Source organism: Cydia strobilella, chromosome 2 (genome assembly GCF_947568885.1).
Source record: "Cydia strobilella chromosome 2, ilCydStro3.1, whole genome shotgun sequence".
Classification (NCBI taxonomy): Eukaryota; Metazoa; Arthropoda; class Insecta; order Lepidoptera; family Tortricidae; genus Cydia; species Cydia strobilella.
The window spans coordinates 10,713,250-10,734,177 of record NC_086042.1 but is presented as its reverse complement, the minus strand read 5'-3'; the positions used below and the strand labels follow the sequence as shown (position 1 = coordinate 10,734,177).

Below are 20,928 nucleotides of genomic sequence, written 5' to 3'. Positions count from 1 at the left end.
GTACGCAGGTGTGTTAAATTTTTCAACTCTCATAAAACAAAATTGATGTAGATCCCGGAAAATATTAAAAATAAATGTAACTATTTGAATCGCCTGTGGACGTGGCCGTTTGTTTACTTTTAATTATTCCACGTGATGGAAACTCGAACGACCGTACATACCTACTATATTATGCATCAATATAGGGTAACTACGTATACTTTCGATATTCGCGCGTAATATTACTAATTTCTAGCTGTGCTATTAATTAGTATTTAAGAACAAAAGAGGCCTAGCCGGGGTACAATGTACCTACTTGCAAATACATAGTCCTAGATGGTGATCTAGCAGAATATATATTATTATGTCCGAGTAAAATAATTTAAATAACCGAGTTGTTCTGTCAGTCCTGTTAAATACAATACCTAACAAAACAACAGAGAAGACAATAACGAGCACTGAATCAACAGGCCTTGTGTTTTGCACCTGAACACATTACATTACTAAGTTTTATAATAAAAGAAGTACTAAACCTTTTTGTTAGCTGGAGCAAGTGACCGTTAAGCTAGGTTTCATTAAAAAAAGGAACGTACGCGTGTGCTTATTTACTTATCTGGTCTTAATCCAGCAAGTTTACGCTAGAAGAGAGTTGTTTATATTACCCACTGATTAAAACCTGAGAGAGAGAGGCTGAGACCGTTAAATACCAAACCGAGAAATGCGTTTATTAGTTTGCTGTGGCTCGTTGCTAAGTCGAATAAATACACACAGCTATCTATATGGCGTTTTAAGTATAACTTTATCGTTGATGATACAATTCAGATATCATCATCGTCTTCCTTATCATGTCGTTTTATTGAGGCTCATTCATTTAGGGAGCCCAAGGTCGAATCAGCAATCTAATCCCCGGAATTGCCGCAAGCACAAATTTTTACGAAACCAGTTGCATTCTGGCCTTCCAAGCCAAATTAGAAAAAAAGGCCTATTTGCAATGGCCCGGGTTCTTCACGACGTATTGTTTCTCAGAATAGCAACCGATCATTTTCATTAATAGGTATGTCGTGTTTATGTTACAAGAATCTCATTAGCACAAGCCGAGGATAGATCTCACGACGTCTAGATTGGAAGAAGAAAAAATAATTATCTTAATATTGGTACACAAATAATGTATTTCTGAATAGAGCCATGGCCGCTCTTGTGCTTTTCCCTAATAGGAGGATATAACCAAACGGAGACGCCACGTCTGTAATTTTCTGTACAAAAAAGTGCCGATTTTTGCGGGGGAGAGGAACGTTAAATGTATACGTAACGTAAAAATAGCCATGTCAAATAAACGTCAGTCCATACATTGTGTATGACCATTGGCCGACTATTTTTGACAGAGGGGAACGCTTGTTAATTGCTACTCCGTTTGGTTATATCCTCCTAAGCTATTCCAGAAGCCCCTGCCATGTATACCTTCACAGCACTATCAATGATTTGGTCCATCGCGCGCTTGCTACCGTCTTGTACCTGAAGTTTTAGAACCCGTGGGCATGGCGAGAGACAGTGGCAAACGCCCTGACGGAGTCACGTTAGTGCCGTGGAAACTAGGAAGGGCCCTGGTGTGGGACGCAATATGCTTCGACACCTTCGCACAGTCTCACATTGGGGCGACCCGCGTTCAGGCGGGCGCTGCGGCTGACCAGGCTCAGATTGTCAAGCACTGCAAATACTTGGCCTTAGTTAATGACTATGAGTTTGCAGCGCTCGCAATAGAGACTTTGGGTCCCTGGTCAGCCGACATGAAGGCATCTATGAGATCATTGTAGGCGCGGCCGGTCGAAACGACAGGAGACTGTAGGGCTAACGCGTACCTGTCTCAACGTATCGCCATGGCCGTACAGAGGAGGGATAACGCCGCCAGTATCATGGGGTCCATGCTGCAGGCCGATGATTGGGGTTTTATAGATAAGTTTAGTTTTATACTACCTATTTTCTTTTTTACTTATTCTTCGTTTAGGTCCTTAATTTTCGTTTAGTTTTATTTTTAAATTTAGTGATTTATTTCTTTGTAATGTAACGTAACATGTAAGATGTGATATATTTTCTGAATAGTATCAAGCTAGTTTTTTCTTACCACCAAAAAGTAAAATGTTCCGATCGTTTATAAAAGGTAAAAATCACTCTATAGTCAACCCACGTGACATCCACTAAATGGTAGCCATAAATCCTCCTGCCACGCGTCGGTCTGTCACACGTCTGTCCGGCGTCGTTGCGCATCGATACACACATGCATCAATTTATTATTACAATACACTTCCGTGACAGTTCAATAATCTGAAGGTCAATTCAAACTTAGTTTATGGTTGTTTTTGACGAAGCTTGTTGCAGAAATTATGTTTTGTATTAGTGTTAATGTAGAATAAGGTCAGGACGAGGCTTATGCGGATTACGTTTGTGTTTTGACGAAGCATGTGGCGGATTACCTTTTTGTATGATTCAAACTTTAAACATTTAATCTCAACCTGTTAACCCTCACTAAATATATGCACACAACTTAGTATTCTTAATTTTAACTATTATTTGCGGTCCCTTACTCATTGCAAAAGCTGGGCTGTTAAATTGAGATAATAATATAGAGATTTAAGTCTGTGAAATCTATGCGGCAGATGATAGAACCTCTTACGCGCGTGTGGCAGTGAGACGGATAAAGTTAGGTAGCTTCTTAAAAGTTGACAAACTACGGCCACCCTACCTACTTTACCTAGGTAATAAATAAAACGACTTGTTGAATTTAGGGAGCCCAAGGTCGAATCAGCAATCTAATCCCCGGAATTGCCGCAAGTACAATTTTTTACGAAACCAGTTGCATTCTGGCCTTCCAAGCCAAATTAGAAAAAAGGCCTATTTGCAATGGCCCGGGTTCTTCACGACGTATTGTTTCTCAGAATAGCAACCGATCATTTTCAATAATAGGTAGGTTTTCAATTTATATCCATTAAGGTCAAATAGCCATACATTAAGGTACCTACGTTTAATTTTTATATGTGATTTTCCACGGGCCAAGGTACCTTGTGTCGGTCGGCGCTTACGCTATTATGACCGAAGTTTCAATATCAATGCGATGCTACACGACGTGAACGCCAACCAACACGCCAAATGAGAAAAAAAACCGGCCAAGTGCGAGTTGGACTCGCGCACCGAGGGTTCCGTACTTTTTTTATTTGAGTTGATTGAATGAAAGGTAAATTGCGGTTTACGATTTATGACGTATTAAAAAAAACTACTTACTAGATCTCGTTCAAACCAATTTTCGGTGGAAGTTTGCATGGCAATTCATATATTCTTTTAGTTTTATCATTCTCTTATTTTAGAAGGGGGGGGGGGGACACATTTTACCAATTTGGAAGTGTTTCTCGCGCAAACTATTCAGTTTAGAAAAAAATGATATTAGAAACTTTAATATCATTTTTGAAGACCTATCTATAGATACCCCACACGTGTGGGTTTAATAAAAAAAATTTTTCTAAGTATGGGGAACCCCCAAAATTTTTTTTTTTTTTCTATTTTTGTGTGATAATCACAATACATCTACTTACCAAGTTTCAACAGTAAAGTTCTCTTATAGTTTCGGAAAAAAAGTGGCTGTGACATACGGACGGACAGACAGACAGACAATACATGACGAATCCTTAAGGGTTCCGTTTTTTGCCATTTGGCTTCGGAACCCTAAAAAGACACAAAACAAGCCCCACACTGCCACCTCATTCATAGTCTTAAAAAGTCTTTAAAATACAAATAGATGATGTTATAGGGTACCCTAAATACCATATTAAGTAATTCAATTGTGGATTTTTATTCATCTGAAAATGTTGATTAAAATGGATTGTATATTAATTTAGGGTATCAGAGACCCGAAATTTCGTTAAGCTTATTGAAATTAGAGTGAGCATTAGCTAAGTGTTCTAGTGGCTGGAAGCAAATTGCATCTACGAGTATCTTAAGTCTTCGGTAAGAGCTTCAGCCTCAATCTACTTTTTATGACGGCGTAAGTAACGTGACTTAGTGTCAAGCTTGGTTGTGATAGAACATTACACTAAGGGTTAGATTACTATACCAACAAATCACTGAAAATTTACGTAAATATGCATTATTCCTAAGTAAAGTATCTATATAAGTACGTTACTTATTATGAATCCTTGTCATTGGTTTATAACAACAGTATAAAAACTTGCCAAACATAATAACACATAACACTAACTTATTCATAAAATTGACGCCATGGTTCCTAGGAACAGATTTCGCTATCTCTCATAGTTTTAGACTTCTCCCAACATAATAACACATAACACTAACTTATTCATAAAGGTCAAAGGACATAAATTTAGCGAATAGGTATTGCTGTCAAATGTGTAATTATTAATATATGTGTGTATTTCAACATTGTTCGTTTATATCTGCTGGTAATTCGTTCATATAAATAAGCTCACAAACTTTCCCACGTCACACATCGAAGTTCTCCCTGCTTTAACAGAAGGCCTACAGTTGCTTACTTCCTGTTTCGAAAATTGTTTGGTCAATGCAAGCGTCGAGCCGTCAAGCGGTCACCTCGTCAAGAGACGTCCATCGAGTTGCCGCAAATTCCCTCATTGAGCGTTATTATCAGAATGATAAATGTATGCGGCAAGTATTGTTTTCGTAGCAATTTCAATGTTAATATTAAACGGGTATGTAACGTATATTTAATACAATTGTCGTCAAGCTCACCATACTTATTAACCTGAATGAGCTGATGCCTTTACTGATCCTGGAAAGCGATATATGTAAACATACTACATACCTAACATACGAGGCCTCGACGTTAGTGAGATGACGATAACTCATTGCTGGTGTCCTACTTTATTACTTACATATAACAAGAGATTCACATGATTATCCATCTGGTTTCTTGAGCTTAGTAGTCGCCTCCAACCTCCCCTTATAGCGACCCCAATTCCTCGCACTAAGGTTACCTTCAGTTCATATTAGCCCTCTGATCACTGTTAACTCTGAAATCTCTGATTACTGATATACCTACCTTGGTCACAATCTACAAGAAATACTTCATTATTCTAATAACACCATAACAGTTCCTTGAATTGATCCAAAAAAAGTCCATATCACTCTCCTCGTCGATTTGTTCCCGCACAACCTACTGTCGTTCGGGCGTCTACCCTCTTGTCTGTACGTAAAAAATCACAATAACCTAGACGGGTTAATTAACGCAAACGTGACTACCAGCGCCATCTACCCCATGACGTTGGCAACTATCACTTCGTTTGCGATAGTTGCGATATTCGCGACAACAATAATAGGTACTCGTAATCGTTCATAAAAAGCTTGAGACGGGGGTAAAAGTCAGGAAATTAGAAGGTAACAAAAAATAAAGCGGGCAGCGCGAACTTGCGACGGAAAATATGGCCATCGCGCGGGTCTAATAACGTTTTATCTTAATAACTTAAAATACACCTATCATATCCTATCGTATTGTACTAAAGGAAAGAAAATGTTTATTCCTTTGATATTTATTATTTATATCACAATTAAAGGTTATTTGTTTTTTTTCTCCGAATGTCATTTTACATAAGTAAATTCACATGCTATAGATATACTGCAACTATGAGTACTTACATGAAATCAGTGACGAATGTGAGAGTAAATTTTAATAAAGGTCCATCTGAACGCACTGTTAAACTTATTACAAAGTAAAAAACTGTAATAGATGTCATATATTAAAGAAAAAGTGACGAAGCCCTCCAGTGGTGGTTATTACAAAGTATTCGAATTTAAAACATTTTTAGTCAAAAACCACGTACCTATTTAAAAAATAAATAGTGAGCTATTTGGGTTAAAAACGTTCTAGAAAACCGGCGTCTTTTAACCTTTAAATGCGTGTTTTTTTTCTTTTTGGCTGAAATGAATATAGGTATGTGATACATAATTGTCACTAATTCTGGGAAAACTAATAAAAATAATTAAAACATCGACTTTCACAGCTAAATCAGTGTTACAATTTACATAAGGTAAATCGTAATTTATGTACCTAAATCCTAAATACCGTCAAATGGGGTGAATAGGGACGATTTTGAACTTTGAGAGAGATTTTAAACGATTTTTTCTTTGATGGACACAAATGTAAAGGTTTATAAACTTTTGTCTTATTCTGAGAATCAATTTATAATAAAATATTTAATAATAATTTCGTTTTAATGTCCTTTTTTGAAAAAACAGGGCATTTTTATTCAAACTAGATCCGGGGTGAATAGGGACGACTTAGGTACGAATAGGGACAAGTGATCAGGGTTGTCAAAAATATAATAAGTTGACAGGTAAGTACCTAGTCTAGATAGTTTATTGTATGTACTTAGTAACTTTAAAATGATTAGGTAAATATTATAAGTTAAAACACGAATAAAACTTTGATTAAAGAAATTACTTTTAATTATTTGTTGTAGTTAAAAATATATATAAGTACTTAGGAATAAAAAAAATAACACCATCAGAATGATTAATCTTAATTGTTATTTTATTATTAAGCGGGGCTTTTTATACGGACGAAAGTAACAAAAGTCAGAATAATTAAAAACAGTTACTTAATATATTTATATACCTACCTATATCCCATTCAGAAATTCCGCCTGTTTTAAGTTGGTGTAGGTGCCTAGTACTCACCCCCCGCGGGTTGCTCACCTTGTCGTGGTGGAGGGGCTTAGTAACCGCGTGGCTTGGTCACCCACGGTGAAGCGAAGAGGCAACCAGGGCCGGCCTGTTTGAGGCGCGGGCTGGCCCGAGGAGGACGCTCCAAGTGGGCTGGTTAAGCCCGCTTGTGATGCGCCGAAGGTGGACCGTCGAGGAAGAGGAGTGTCGGTATTGCGGTAAGCCGTTCTCCCTATCCTCGGCGGCCGAGGTGGGATCGCAGGGGAAGAGGAGTGATGGTATTTCGATGCGCCACTCTCCCTACCCCCTGCGAACTTGGCGGGGCCGTTCCGCTGTAGCGGCGTTGGTGGGGCTGCAGAGGAAGAGGAGTGTCGGTGTTACGATGTGCCGTTCTCCCTGTCCTCTGCAGCCGAGTTGTGGTTTTGCGGCAGAACCATAGACCTGATCTGTCGCCGGGCGCCGGGGAAATTCCTGGCGCCCGTGGCTTCCTTGTGGCGGGCTCGGGGGGGTCCGCTACAATACAGAATGGAAGCCGAGGAGGAAGGCGCGTCTTACCATCTGGCGCGCCTAGCGTGAAGGGCCTTCGGGCATTCGCGAAGGAGCCGCGCTCGTGGGCGGCTGCCGCCGGTGGGGTCGCGGATGACAAGCGCAAGCGTTCCTGTAACCCCACCAATAGGGCGGCGAGGCGGCATATGGGGGGTTTTTTAGTGGGTACACCGTGGGCCTCATTCCCGTGGGTCCCGCTCCACCCCTCAGTCGTCCCTATTCACCCCTGTTGCGTCCACCTCACACCACCACCTCGTGTTTTTTCGAAATGATCGGATCTCTATTTTCACACTTTTTGCTAACAAAACAAAGATTATTTATACTTACCATGTAATTAATATGTTCTCAATTAATGCCAAACCAATTTTTCACTATCAAAATTGTCACAAACAAGTAAAACCTTTACTTTTAAAGGAAGTTTTGGAGCTCATATCAACCATTCGTTTACAGACTAGGGGAAAAACTAGGCCTTGAAGGGATTAGTCCGGTTTCCTCACGATGTCTTCCTTCACCGAAAAGCGACTGGTAAATGATATTTCGGACATAAGTTCCGAAAAACTCATTGGTATAACGAGCCGTGGTTTGAACCAGCGACCTCCGGATTGCAAGTCGTACGATCTTACCGCTACCGGCTACCAGCGCTCTCTCAGCGATATGTAAAATCTTACTACCATTAGAAATTAACTCTTTTTGTAATATACCTATAATAAAGATTTTTAATGTAAAATAATTGAAAAAATTTCGTCTTAAGACAAAAAGTGTAAATATTTTAAACCTAAAATACTGCGCAAATTTGATTAAAACATCGGAAATTGTATTAATTTACGATCAAAATAATTATACAGGACCAAAACGATTTTAGTTTTAAGTTTTGTAGGTAGTTTTAATTTTAGGTTACTTTTATTGTAAGTTTAGAATTAATTTTGGTTTATGGTTTTAATAAATTACCTTACGGTAAATACACATACATAATATTATAATAGTGAGTGAGACTACATTACAATTTTTGTGGCACTATTAAGCTTCTGTACCGTTATTTGAAGCCTATATTTTAATATTTGAGAGAGCGATGCAGTTTGTCAGTGACGAGCGGTTCCGGTTCATGATTGTGCTGACATCTACCGGCATGTTTCCACTTTACCAATTTCAGTTTTAACCCCCTCCAACTCCACCAGCGACCGTGGCGTGCGGCCTCGGATTTAGTTCATTGGCGTTCTGTTTGTCGAAACGTTCGGTTCACTACAAAAAATTCTTAGAAATTCTTAAATTCTTAGAATTTTTTGTAAGTACTAATTAAAAGTATTTTTTTTTAAAACGGTGTTACCGTTCGATTATTAATATAATTTAAATTTAAAACATTTGACGGACAGCTCGGGTTCGTTAACGTGTTTAGAGAAGCTGACACGTGATCGATTCACATCGCGAGCGCAGCGCAGCGGTCGCCGTAAGTAAGCGACTTTTATATTATTTTGTTTACCGTGAATCGATTCGTCTTAAGGCACGGAACAGGCCCTTGAAAAAGTGAAAATGGCAATTTATAGGCCTCCGTTTTAGTGTCCTCCGAAAGGGAGGTTATAACGGTTTCTATTTCAAAATAGAACTGCCTAATTTCAAAGGTCTTAAACAGACGCGCTCTATGACGTCGTAATTTATGCTAAGTAATCACTGTGTGTTTGCATTTAGTATTTTTAGGCTAAAGTAATTACAGTGTTAATGATAGTGAGATATACCTATGACCTGATATTTTCCGTGCATTTCCACATTTTCTGGTACTGTGCTGCTGTAATAAAAATTATTTTCCTTTGCATTGAAATCGAAATATCACAAAAATAAAGAAATGCCATATTTGGTATTGGCACCATTAAACAGTTACTCTAGTCACTTCCAAACTAGGGTCCTATCTGCCTTAAAGTCGACGAAGCCCAGCTGTCGCTGGGCTTCTATTTCCGCTCTGAAGAGCGAAAGGCAACTAACAAACCTACATCGAAAACCTCCCTTTTCGATCTTTGTGTCTATAGTCTCTGGAAAGTTTTCTCTTAAGTATTGCCAACTTTGGTTGCACGGTAGTCACGGTACCGTCAGCACCTTTGAATTTTATTTTCAATTAAGGGTTTTGTACCTAACAATAAATACTTAGCTGTTAAAAGCTGCCTGCTAGTTCAAGCAAGGGATTGGAAAGTGAAACTCTTGTATGTAAAACTGAGGTATCTCTATCCAGTTTGTGTTGTTATGAATTTTGGTTAATAAGTATTTTTATACATACAAAATGTTGGTTTCGTTTATAACAGCATACAGGAGGGGCACTATTTTACCCTTTGCTATAACAATAACTCTTGTGAAAAAACTGAGTAACGTAATTGAGGCTGGTAGGTCTGGTGGTTACGGAGCCGCTGCCTGCACAAGGCATACATTCCTGCTGCATAAGCAGAGTAGTACAATGGTGCATTATGTTCTGTTGACTTAGCATACTCTAAGATTTCCCACCTGCGCAAGGTGTGGAGAAATTTACCACCATAACGTAACTTATATAATGGATATTCGCCAAGCCCTAAATACTACAGCAATTACCCACTGCGCAAGCGGGTATTGCCGGAAAGTTTATTAAAATATGTGCTGATAAGCTATGCTGTGCTATGCTTTAGAATTCAAATAACATACTTAAAATTTCCTGCCTGCGTAAGGCGTGTGAATATTATTATTTAGCCAGCTGAAGACCCGTCGCCTGCGCAAGGCGTGCGAGTTTCATTATCATGAGAAGCTAGTAGATGAAGCAAAATACTATAACTATAACACTGGTATAATACAATCAACATGGCTCCAAACGCCAAGACCTTTTATTACCGCCTGCGTAAGGCGTGTAAAAATGATTAGTCATTGGGCGAAAAGCTAATAGTTGGACATTGTTCTGGAACTGTTGTTACTGGGTTTTTAGTAGTTACAGTTACACTAAAACTGTTTAAGCTAGGTATATTAATATCATACAACATGCCTGCGCAAGGCGTGCAATATACTTTAGCCTGCTGTGCAAGCGCGTAGCAATTAGTTCAGGAGTTTATTAACCAAATATTGCTACTACAAAGCAAATATGATACAAGTATACATGTTTTTCAATGTGTAAAAATGATTCGCCTCCATGTAAATCTCTGCCTACGCAAGGCATTTGAGAAATTATTTACTTTCGTTTTGCTGCAAAAACACACCTCACTAATAAACATTAAATTCTCCCGGGGAGACCCTAAGTCTTAATATTATAAGACCCTAAAAAGATAAAATAAGTAACACACTCACTGCCAGCGACCCGCTAGGCGGGTTCCCTTTCGTAGACGCTTTTCGCTACATACTGTTTTTCTCGTGTTATTAGCTACGCTAGCAACGCGTAGTTCGCTCTGGCATTGAGTGGGTTAACTGGCTTTTAGGGCAGTAAGATTAGAAATCACCATAAGCACCATGAACCCCGTTTTTAACAAACCAATCGATTGGGTTAGAAGTGGGTTCAGACGCGGTTCATTCAATCAAGTAAATAATTGTGTAATTCCTATGCCAGGGCCAAGGTCACGATTTTATAAAGTTCATGATACTAATCGTTGAACTAAAATTTTAAAATTTAATTTTGTTTGCCATAACCAGCGGGCCGCCCCGGCGCCACATATGATGCAAGTCATTGCGATTGCAAGTTAATGGGCCACTAGTGCCTGAAGTTGTTAATTTTTTCATTCATTTTCAGTTTATTCATTCATTAAAAGGTAGAAATACATTACTCTTGACTGGCTCAGGCCAAAAATTCATCATTTAAATCCCATGTGGGTCAAAATATTAAAAGAAAGGTTTCTTCTCTGCATATAATTATAAATGCTTGATACAATGTATCCCACCTGCAAGGGTGCATTGTAAGAAGTTAACTTTAGATTCCCTTAACTTTGCATTGTCTTCAGGAAAGACGTGAACGAGGTAATCAAATTACTATATGTATAAAATGTGTATGACTCTCACATTGCAACTCATCTACTCAGAGTATCAGTCCAAATGAAACAAAGCCATTTTGTTTATCAATCCAGATGAATAACACACGTTAATGATATAAATGTCCTAGATTCCCTAGACAACTTCAGGTTAACAACAGAGCCCTCGCAGGCTCGCACGTTTTTAAGGAATGGGGACAAAGGTCATTTTCTGGAAAACTGATCCAATCCCTTAAGTTAATAAGCTGAAAGAATTTACATACATGTATCAATGGGTTAAAATCCAACAATATAAAAAACGGTCAGTTTGTTTCTAAATATCAAAAGCTAAAAATTACTCAGGAAGCAGTAATAAGGTAATCTCGATGGTTATTACTGTACTAATGCTCATTAATGGTGTCCGGTGAAATTCCTCCCATATTTATTGTTTTTGGTAACAATATTTTAAAAACAGTATTAGCTTTGTGAGAATGGTACAAATACATGCGCGAATCAGTAAGCTCACTCAGATAACTATTATTTAAATCATCCTAATATAGAGGGTTGATAAGATTTAAAGCTAGGTGCCTGCGCCATAGCCCAGGCGGCAGGTTGAATTGGTGCTCAAATCACGTTTGACACTTTAAGGCACTTCATTTGAAAGCTACATCACTATCTTTCTTTCGTTTCTCTTCAAAAACATAAAAAGAAGAAGGGTGCTTAATGCCAAATAATTGAAGGCTGATCATTTTACATACGTAAGGTCATTGACCTTACGTACCTAACCCGCCAGATAATAACATCAGTTAAATCTATAATCTATATATAAATATATCTTGCTCTTTCTTGAGCTTGCACTACGGGTAGTACAAGTAATCCCGAAATAAGGTGCTGTTGTAGACAAAACGCCCTAGCTTTGTAGCCGTCTTCCGGGTAGCATGGCTGTTATAGGTTGAAATTATGCGAATGCAAATATTTGTTTTGAAACACTACGCAGATCTGTCGTCTATGCACGGGCCAAACCTTGGCTAAACAGAAACGCAAACAGAGTACCTAATGTGTAAAATATCAAACGGCACAAAGAACCAAGCGGAAGAGCAATTCCCTGGACAGAGCTTAGATTCAGTTGTTGTAGCTGGTTAACCGGAATTTACGGGGTTTTTATTACCAATAATACAGCACTTGCTTATGACTTTGATCAGATACGGTCACTACGTGTTTAATCTAAAACCAAAGGCCAAGTTAAGTTATATATGTCGTACGCCCTAATATACTAATATTATATACATCTTGCAGGATGTTACATATTTTCACAAATAGTAATGAGAGGAACATCTTACTGTTATTCTTGCGGTAATACAGCTCTCGGATTAATATTAATATTATACTTACCATACCGGCTCTAATTATTGCTCGTGTAATAAAATAAAACCACATAATAGGTTGGTTAGTATGGGCTTAGGCCCTAGAATATTTTGGAATACTCTGTGGAGTTAGGCTTTACCAACATAGCGACTATCATAGAAAAGTTTAGTTTTATACAAAATGTATATACGTAAAACAAGGGCATTCACATTATGAATAGCTGAGGCTCAGCTGCTGAGCACTGTACCTACACAACGACAGAGTTCATGTTGGGTACCTGGCTGAGGTAACTCCTTCAGATGGGCAACAGAAAGTTGTTATAGCCCTACCGAAATTAACTTGTCAACATAATATCATTCACGATCTAATTGTTATTCAAGATTGTACCATAGCTAGAAAATAATGGTAGCTAATGAGTTAATCCTTTAATTGATTGACCGAAAGCCCTGATCACGTTTACACTGTGGTGACAAGTGCACTTTACATGTTAATTACCTGCCTCAAATACTAAGACTTTTAAAAAGAAACAAGTGAGGCTCGGAGGAATGTATTGAAAACTCGTTTTTGGGTGCCTGTAAAATAAATTGTATCCTGCCTTATCATTACTAATGTCGGGTATTATTACATGGGTAAATGACACTTAAAATTTTCAACAATCAAGGTTTATTTTCCTCGTTGCAAGGTAAATACGTTGAATACAATAATAAATATTGAAAAAGAATACAAACACAAATTATGGCCTGAATACATTTGTGGGATGGATGAAATAAAATATAATCAGGTTGTCAGAAATAATTTTTAATAAACATACTGATATCTATATACATTCAGTTTTTGACAACCCTAATTACCCACCTATAAATAATTAGGTGTAGTAAAATATGTCACTTCACACTTAGCCCATTAGTCTATTTCACATTCATCCATGTACCCGGATTGTTAAGTGCACTTGTACTAGTTGTTTCCACCAGTTTCACTTATGAGTATAAATGAGTCACATAAGTCACATTGGCGTTTTCTGACCACCAGGCGATCACAGACACGTCTCAAATATTAAAATATAGGCTTCAAATAACGGTACAGAAGCTTAATAGCAGCGTTTTACCTTACAATAAAACGCTTATTAAGCGAAATACCTTATTTGAAGCCTATATTTTTAACTTCGCCTGTGGCTACAACACTCAGTTGCAATAAACCACATCACTTTTATTTTATTATGCCCGTTGAGGGTACTTTTGGCACGCTGCATTTTAACCTATACCATGCAATATGCAAATAGCAACATCTACTGTCTTTACAGTTCAATGCCAGTGCATACCAGTGATACCAGTGTATGTCTTTGTTTTATTACACATCGGAATAATAAATGAACTCAACCCTTTGGTAAGTGGTATATTGCAACTTTGTTTTATTATGGTATATTTTGAGACCCAATGAACTAAATCCGAGGCCGCACGCCACGGTCGCTGGTGGAGTTGGAGGGGGTTAAAACTGAAATTGGTAAAGTGGAAACATGCCGGTAGATGTCAGCACAATCATGAACCGGAACCGCTCGTCACTGACAAACTGCATCGCTCTCTCAAATATTAAAATATAGGCTTCAAATAAGGTATTTCGCTTAATAAGCGTTTTATTGTAAGGTAAAACGCTGCTATTAAAAACGCGTAATAAATCTAATTATGCATAAAATTATGTTTTTTTGTTGTGTACGCTGCATCCACCGCTATGCATTTAAGGGTTAAGTATGTAGACATTAGAAAAGTTTACGATTTGGATACATTTTTCTCAGACTTTAATCATACAACTATTAAGTTGTAACTATAATAGTTAGAATAATATTATAATGGTTAGTTGTATATCGAGGGTTGCCTGGTGAAACCCAATAAATATGAGAAACCTAGTTTCGAGAAAAACGATGTTAAAGGTTTATGGTCATTAAACACTAATTTTGATGAATAAATTTGTAGTTTTATAAGTTCTTCGTGTGAGGTAATTTCATCCACTTTAAGTTAATTTGTGTTTTAGTAGTAGTAGTAGTAGTAATCACTTTACAAAACACAGGTTTACAAAAATAAATTATAGTAATGGAAGTACAAAGGCGAACTTATCCCTATAAGGGATCTCTTCCAGCTAACCTTCGAGTAGATGAGTGGAAAACTATAGCCAGGTCAGATAGACAAACTTACGGGATGTACAAATTATTAATTAATTTGTGTTTTAGTTATGTAACTCATTTAGTTTTCCTGTAAGAAAATGTTTTTTACCAAGGGGTCTTGACTTATTGGATTTACGCAAAAATAAAAATGCCGTTAATGTCACTAAGAGGTTTTATTACATATAAAAAACTTAAAAAAAGAAGTTAATCTACAAGTGAGAACGGTGTTATTCTTCATCTAAATTATTTGGCGCTTTGCCGGCAAATGTTTTTAGGCTTCTTATCCATCGATGATACTCCTCAGGTATCATTTGTTTCCTGCACATGGTTTCTTAATCTTTTTTTTAGCAATGGTTTTGCTGACAATTGTCAAAAAAAATGACAGACTCATGTTTCACCACGCCGTCATCTGTCAGTGACATATGTCGAGTGACAATTGTCAAGTGACAGGTGACAAATAACAATTTCGTAGATTGCTTTGTATAGAAGTGTATATAAACATAACAGGCATTTTGGTACAATCGTCAATCTTAATTTGATGATAATAGTTTTGTGAAACAAGAGTAATTTTTAAAATTCGACATTTGTCAAATCTTGACAATGGATCGTTGCTTTCCATGTGCCGTTGTCATCAATATCTAATCTAATGCAGCGTATAGAGTTAGACCAAGATAAATCTGCAACGATTTTAATAGCATACGCAGTGCTAGTGTTTTTTAAACGTCGTAATTTCAAAGGAGCTTGACGTTTACAATAACACTTGCACTGCGTGTGTTATCAAAATTGTTGCAGACTTATCATGGTCTAACTCTACCTACATTATTTGTTGACAAGGCGTCAAAGCATTATGATTTTGTTACTTACTTTTAATTTTTTTTTTCTTTTAATGCAAAATGACGTTAATGTAAAAATTTATTCGTACTTTACACATTTCCTTGTATAACATTATTTTCTAACCAACTTCGTCCAAGTAAATTATTAAAAAAACAATATCTACCTAAACATATATAACTTCGCTACCCGTCCCCTACTTCGCATTATCATTTTTAGTGTTCCGTGCAAAACTTTGTTTTGACAAACGGAACACTCATGGGATCACTTCGGTCTTGCAAATCAGTTAAATGCGTTTTTCCCAGAGACCGTTTGACGTAGATACCTAAAATTTGAAATAGTTATAGCAATTACCACCATATTGTAAATAAGTCAAAATCGCTTATTTCTTATTTTAGGGGGAAGTTTAGGGGGTTGAGAGGGGTAACCAGATTTTTTATTTCATTTGTATGAATCGTGTGGGGTACCATCAGAAAGCTTGCAAAAAATTGAGTCGATGGACTGATTTTGACTTCATTTTAGACTGCAGTAGTTTAGATAAAAAATGCATTTAAAGTTGCAAGTTTTCATACAAAAATATTCGCCTCTGTCCTGGGGATTTTCGCAAAAACTATAGCTAACAGGCAGCTAACCAGACAATAACCAACTAAAACGAGCTTGAAGACGGCGGGAAATTTATCAGGATAACGTAACCTTTACTAGTTTTTTGACTGTAGCCTGATCTTAGGTTACTTAGGGAATCAGTACTTGGTAATTCTGTACTTTACAATGGTTGACATATTACCTTAAAAAAACAACCTTATTCGAATAGAAATAAGTTTAAATTTGGAACGGGATTTTTCACATATTTGTCATTTAGTAAATTTGTTTGTGGAATTTATATGTGCATAGAGTTACTAAATCGTAGATAGCTAGATAAATTAATTTAATATTTATTTAATAGTGTTGATGATTTCAAATTTTGACTATCTAGTATCTGATTAGTCAAATTATACTGTCGAGTTAAGTACCTAAACCTGGATAAGGGTTGTGTGATGGACAGATATGATTTAGGAACCTAATACATATTACAAATTAATGGTCATTTATACAATATGGCACAACACAGGTTCATGGCAATAATGTATGTAAATAAATAAATTATTATTTCAAATTGATTGCAGTTAAAATTAGTTTTGACTTTTCGGAAAAACGCATTTTCACTAGGTGAAACTAGTTTTCACTGTAGGTATTCTGCCAGAGTTAAAGGATAGGTGTGAGCAAAGCGAGAAGGAGTATGTTAGGCTAACCGTGACCAATCAGCGCGAAATCGAGAGAATGGCGATAAATTAAATGTAGCATAATTTAATACTGAAACGGGATTTAATAGAATGCACTTACTTTTATCATTTTGGCCTGACGTTTTGAACGTCACATTACGTCCGCGGCTACAGGCAAACTCAAATCAATATACCTATAGATAAAATGTATTTTTTCTTATTGCTACTTTCACATACATCTTATTAAAAATTTCGGTAAAGGGGTATTTGTAAGAAACGAAGTTAAGAGACAAAAACTGACTTTCAATTTTGAGTCGTGTCCAGTCTATAAGTTTCACATACCTACAACCATCATAGGTTATAATAACATGAGGTTTAATACCTACTTGCTGTTTTTGACGTTTTTTACATACGAAGTTGTCATTTTTATTGTCAACTTTAACGTATATAGTTATTAAAACGTATATAGCTATGATTAAAATATATCAAATTGTGTAAAAATATTTTCCATTAAGTATGTCAATATCTAAGGAGGAAAATGAGGACTACGTTTGTGCGGAGAATCGATTGTCCCCTATCCTCTTAATGTATGCTAGAGATCTCATACTATTGTCACTGTGACAAGGTACAAAATGGGTCATAAATTAAACTTGTTCGAAATACCTTAAGCAAAGATAATAGCTTTTTCTATTTAATAAGCTTTATCATTTCAGTGTTTGAGATATGCCTAAACTTTAATGCGTCATAACGATGCGTGCAATAATATGTTACTCTTCAAATGCCGCAAAATTATGAGACACGCTCAGGCTCTACGAATAAGAGAGATATTTTTGCGGCCTTCGAAGAGTAACATATAATTGTAGATGACTGTACGATAGTAAATAGATTACCTATTCACGGAACACTTTGCTGCCGCAGTTGTGAATGCGGGCTTGGCCAAATTTTTTTTTTAAATTATGATAACTATACTTATTCCAAATCCCTAATGTTAAATTACTAAACGCCTATGTTACAATTTATAGCGGAATTATGATTTAATTCTAGTTAAGGAGAATTTAAAAGCGATTTTTATTTGTATCGTAAAGGCAAATTTAGGGTAGGTACGAAGTTTTGCCAACGTTTATTTTCAATGAACTGCAACATAGATAATGGGATTTGCTAACAAGGAAAATATTACAATTTTCACTCAAGCCTGACACAGCTCCAATCTGACAAATTGACAAATATGTTGACTTGTAAAAATTACTTTTGTTTCACCAAATCATTGTCATTAAATGAAAGATGGACAATTGTAACAAAATGCCTGTCATGTTTATAAGCACATATACAAAAACAGTTTAAGAAATTGTCAGTTGTCACCTGTCACTTGACAATTGTCACTCGACATATGTCACTGACAAATGTCGGCGTGGTGAAATAGGGGCCTGATGTCAAAAAAGTTATTGACCCATATAATATATGTAAGTTTACCTGTACCTATATGTATGTAGGTTGTGAAACCTGCTCACGAGAAGAAATCTTATGTAGGTAGTCTTTGTTTTAATGGCTGATCATTTGTTTATGTTAACCTCTAAATTTAAAAGAAGAAGGCTAAAAGAGCCTTCAATAACAAAGAATACCTAATTAAGGCGCGCATTTCCAAAAAAGCCAAGAAAAGATTGATAAAAGTGTTTATCTGGAGCATTGCGTTGTATGCGAGTGAGACGTGGACACTGAGACAAAAAGGCAGAAAAAGGTTGGAAGCTTTCGAAATATGGTGTTGGCGGAGGATGGAAAGATTAGCTGGACTGAAAGAAAGACGAATGAAGAGGTTTTGAATATGGTAGGAGAAAGGCGAAGCTTATTAAATTGCATAAGGAATAGGAGAGGCAAGATGTTAGGACACCTAATACGAAACGACAGCTTTTTCCTAAACATCCTAGAAGGCAAAATTGAAAAGACGAGAGGCAGTGGAAAGCCTAGAATCACATATCTGAGCCAAGTAAAAGAGAATGCATCGTACGAGCAAATCAAAAGACTGGCTCAGGAAAGAAAGGATTGGCAATTACTCCACCGACAAGAGCAAAGCTCTTATGATGATGATGATGAACCTCTAAATTTAGATAACTAATCTACCCCCTTATTCATAAACGAATACAAGCCTCAATTACTTAGTTAATGTATGTTTATCCCTTTCATTGAGGATCTTATGAATAACGCCATTAGCGTTGAACATATTTTTAGGATTCAACAAGAAACACTTATAGCTTATCCGTGTTCATCATTATGGCAGTCAGTCTGTCTGTCTGTCCATCCACCTGAGGCTTATCGAGGTAGGTAGGTGTACCTAGATGCTTACAGCCGAAGCATTATCTATCTTGTTTCAATCTGCGTGTTCCACTGGTCGCTTGCTTCATGCTATGGTGGCGTGCGGACGAGCGAGCTGCGGTATGCAATCGATCTTGCGATAGGTCGACGCACGGACACCCTGCCCTACGGCTTATTCCACCATCGCTTCTTACACATTGCATACAATTATATAACAGACTATAATTTTTTCATCACACTTGCTCGAAAAAGATCTTATTTCATGCAGGTGTACTGAAGGACAAAGGCCTATATTGTTCCCGCGTGAGTTATGGATTCTGAAAAAAAAAAAAGCTGTAACTCACTCGTGCCTTACAGCTTTTTTTTTATTATGTCACTAATTCATACGAACCAAGTAGGTATAAATGAGTTTTACTTTGAAAATACTGACTTTTACAAAATATTCAATTTGATTAATTTAGCCGTTTCAAATATTTTTATTTACACATTTTAAATTGTTACTACTTACTTACTGTAAATTGGCCACCACGCTTTGTGTTGTGGTCGATGTGCAGAAAGATTTCCACGCCATCACGCTCTAAACGATCTGGTCCTGAGGGCGCTTCTTTCGGAAAATGTCCCATGTATGCTCGAGCCCTCAGGCCTTAGCCGGTCGGATGGTAAGGTGCCTGACGGTTTGACGCTGGTGCCGTCGCAGAAAGTGCTTGCTTTAGGTCCCTACATGCGTGAGCACTTTTGCTCCATCGCAAATTGACCGCACCGTGAGGGCAGCAGGGGCTGCTGCTGACGTGGCGGCGCTTAGAAAACGGGAGAAATACGCAGACGGCTATTTGTTTGTGCCTGCCGGCTGTTGGTGCTCAGAGACTAGAGAGTTCTTCAAGGAGGTTGGGAACCGTTTACGAAATAAGAGGCCTGGATCCCTGCTGCAGGTCATTCTTGGTGCAGAGGTTAGGTAATCCAGAGAGTGTTTCGAGCACCTTTGCGCCTGGGATGTGGCGAGGTGGGATTTTTGACTGACTACTTTAATTTTTTTTTATACCACGTCGGTGGCAATTTTAATAAATTGTTATTGAAATATTTCTAATAATAAAGCTCTTGAAGGCAGGTATTTTCTCAATTGGTTGTATAAGAAATGGTTATTTTAGGATTGCAACAAGTGGAAATGTATAATCGAAAAACAACACATACAGATTCAGATTATAGGTATGATTCCAAGTGGAGATAAAAAGGAAACAAAATCAAATAATTAATAGATACGATTACCTTAGTAAAGACGATAGATGTTTAAAACATACACTATATTAAAAAAACCTAAAAACAGACCATGCGTATAAAAACACATCAAAAAGCTTTCCACAATAACACAAAGCGTAATTTGTCAACAGAAAAGTTAAGTGATTAATACCGGTTTTAAATGCAAAAACTTGCATCATTTACACCTCAGCGGGGAATTATTTAAATTTATTCATGAGCAGTGGGAGTCGGTAATCGTCTGCATGAATAAATAGGAAGCAGTGTACTTACAAATCACTTGAGGACGGCAGCGGCGGCGTGCCGTGCCTAACTCATACGCAAATGTAGAGGCTTGAGATTGTTTCTTGAAGGCACGACATAATTTAGACGTTTCAAACGTTAGTTGTTGACGTTACCTAATTTTGAAATAAATATGTTTTTTTCGGTTGTATTTTGTACCTACGATGTTTCAGATAGAAGTGAGATAGAAGAACGGGCGGGCGGGGGAAGGAAAATGGAAAAGAAGAAAAAATAATGTTCGGAAACGAAGGTAAGTGCAAATTTGATATATTTTTTTTTTAAACAAGCATACGGCCCGCCTGATGTTAAGCAGTCTCCGTAGCCTATGTACGCCTGC

The 20,928-nt window shown here is 37.3% G+C and overlaps 1 long non-coding RNA gene across 1 annotated transcript in view; it reads right to left on the bottom strand.

The window, feature by feature from the left end:
- Positions 1-3,215: 3,215 nt before the first annotated feature.
- Positions 3,216-20,928, bottom strand: part of LOC134751878 (uncharacterized) — a 203,201-nt gene continuing 185,488 nt past the window's right edge. The window contains exon 2 of the long non-coding RNA XR_010128715.1: positions 3,216-3,444. This is a non-coding gene — a long non-coding RNA (uncharacterized LOC134751878). The remainder of the gene's footprint in view (positions 3,445-20,928) is intronic.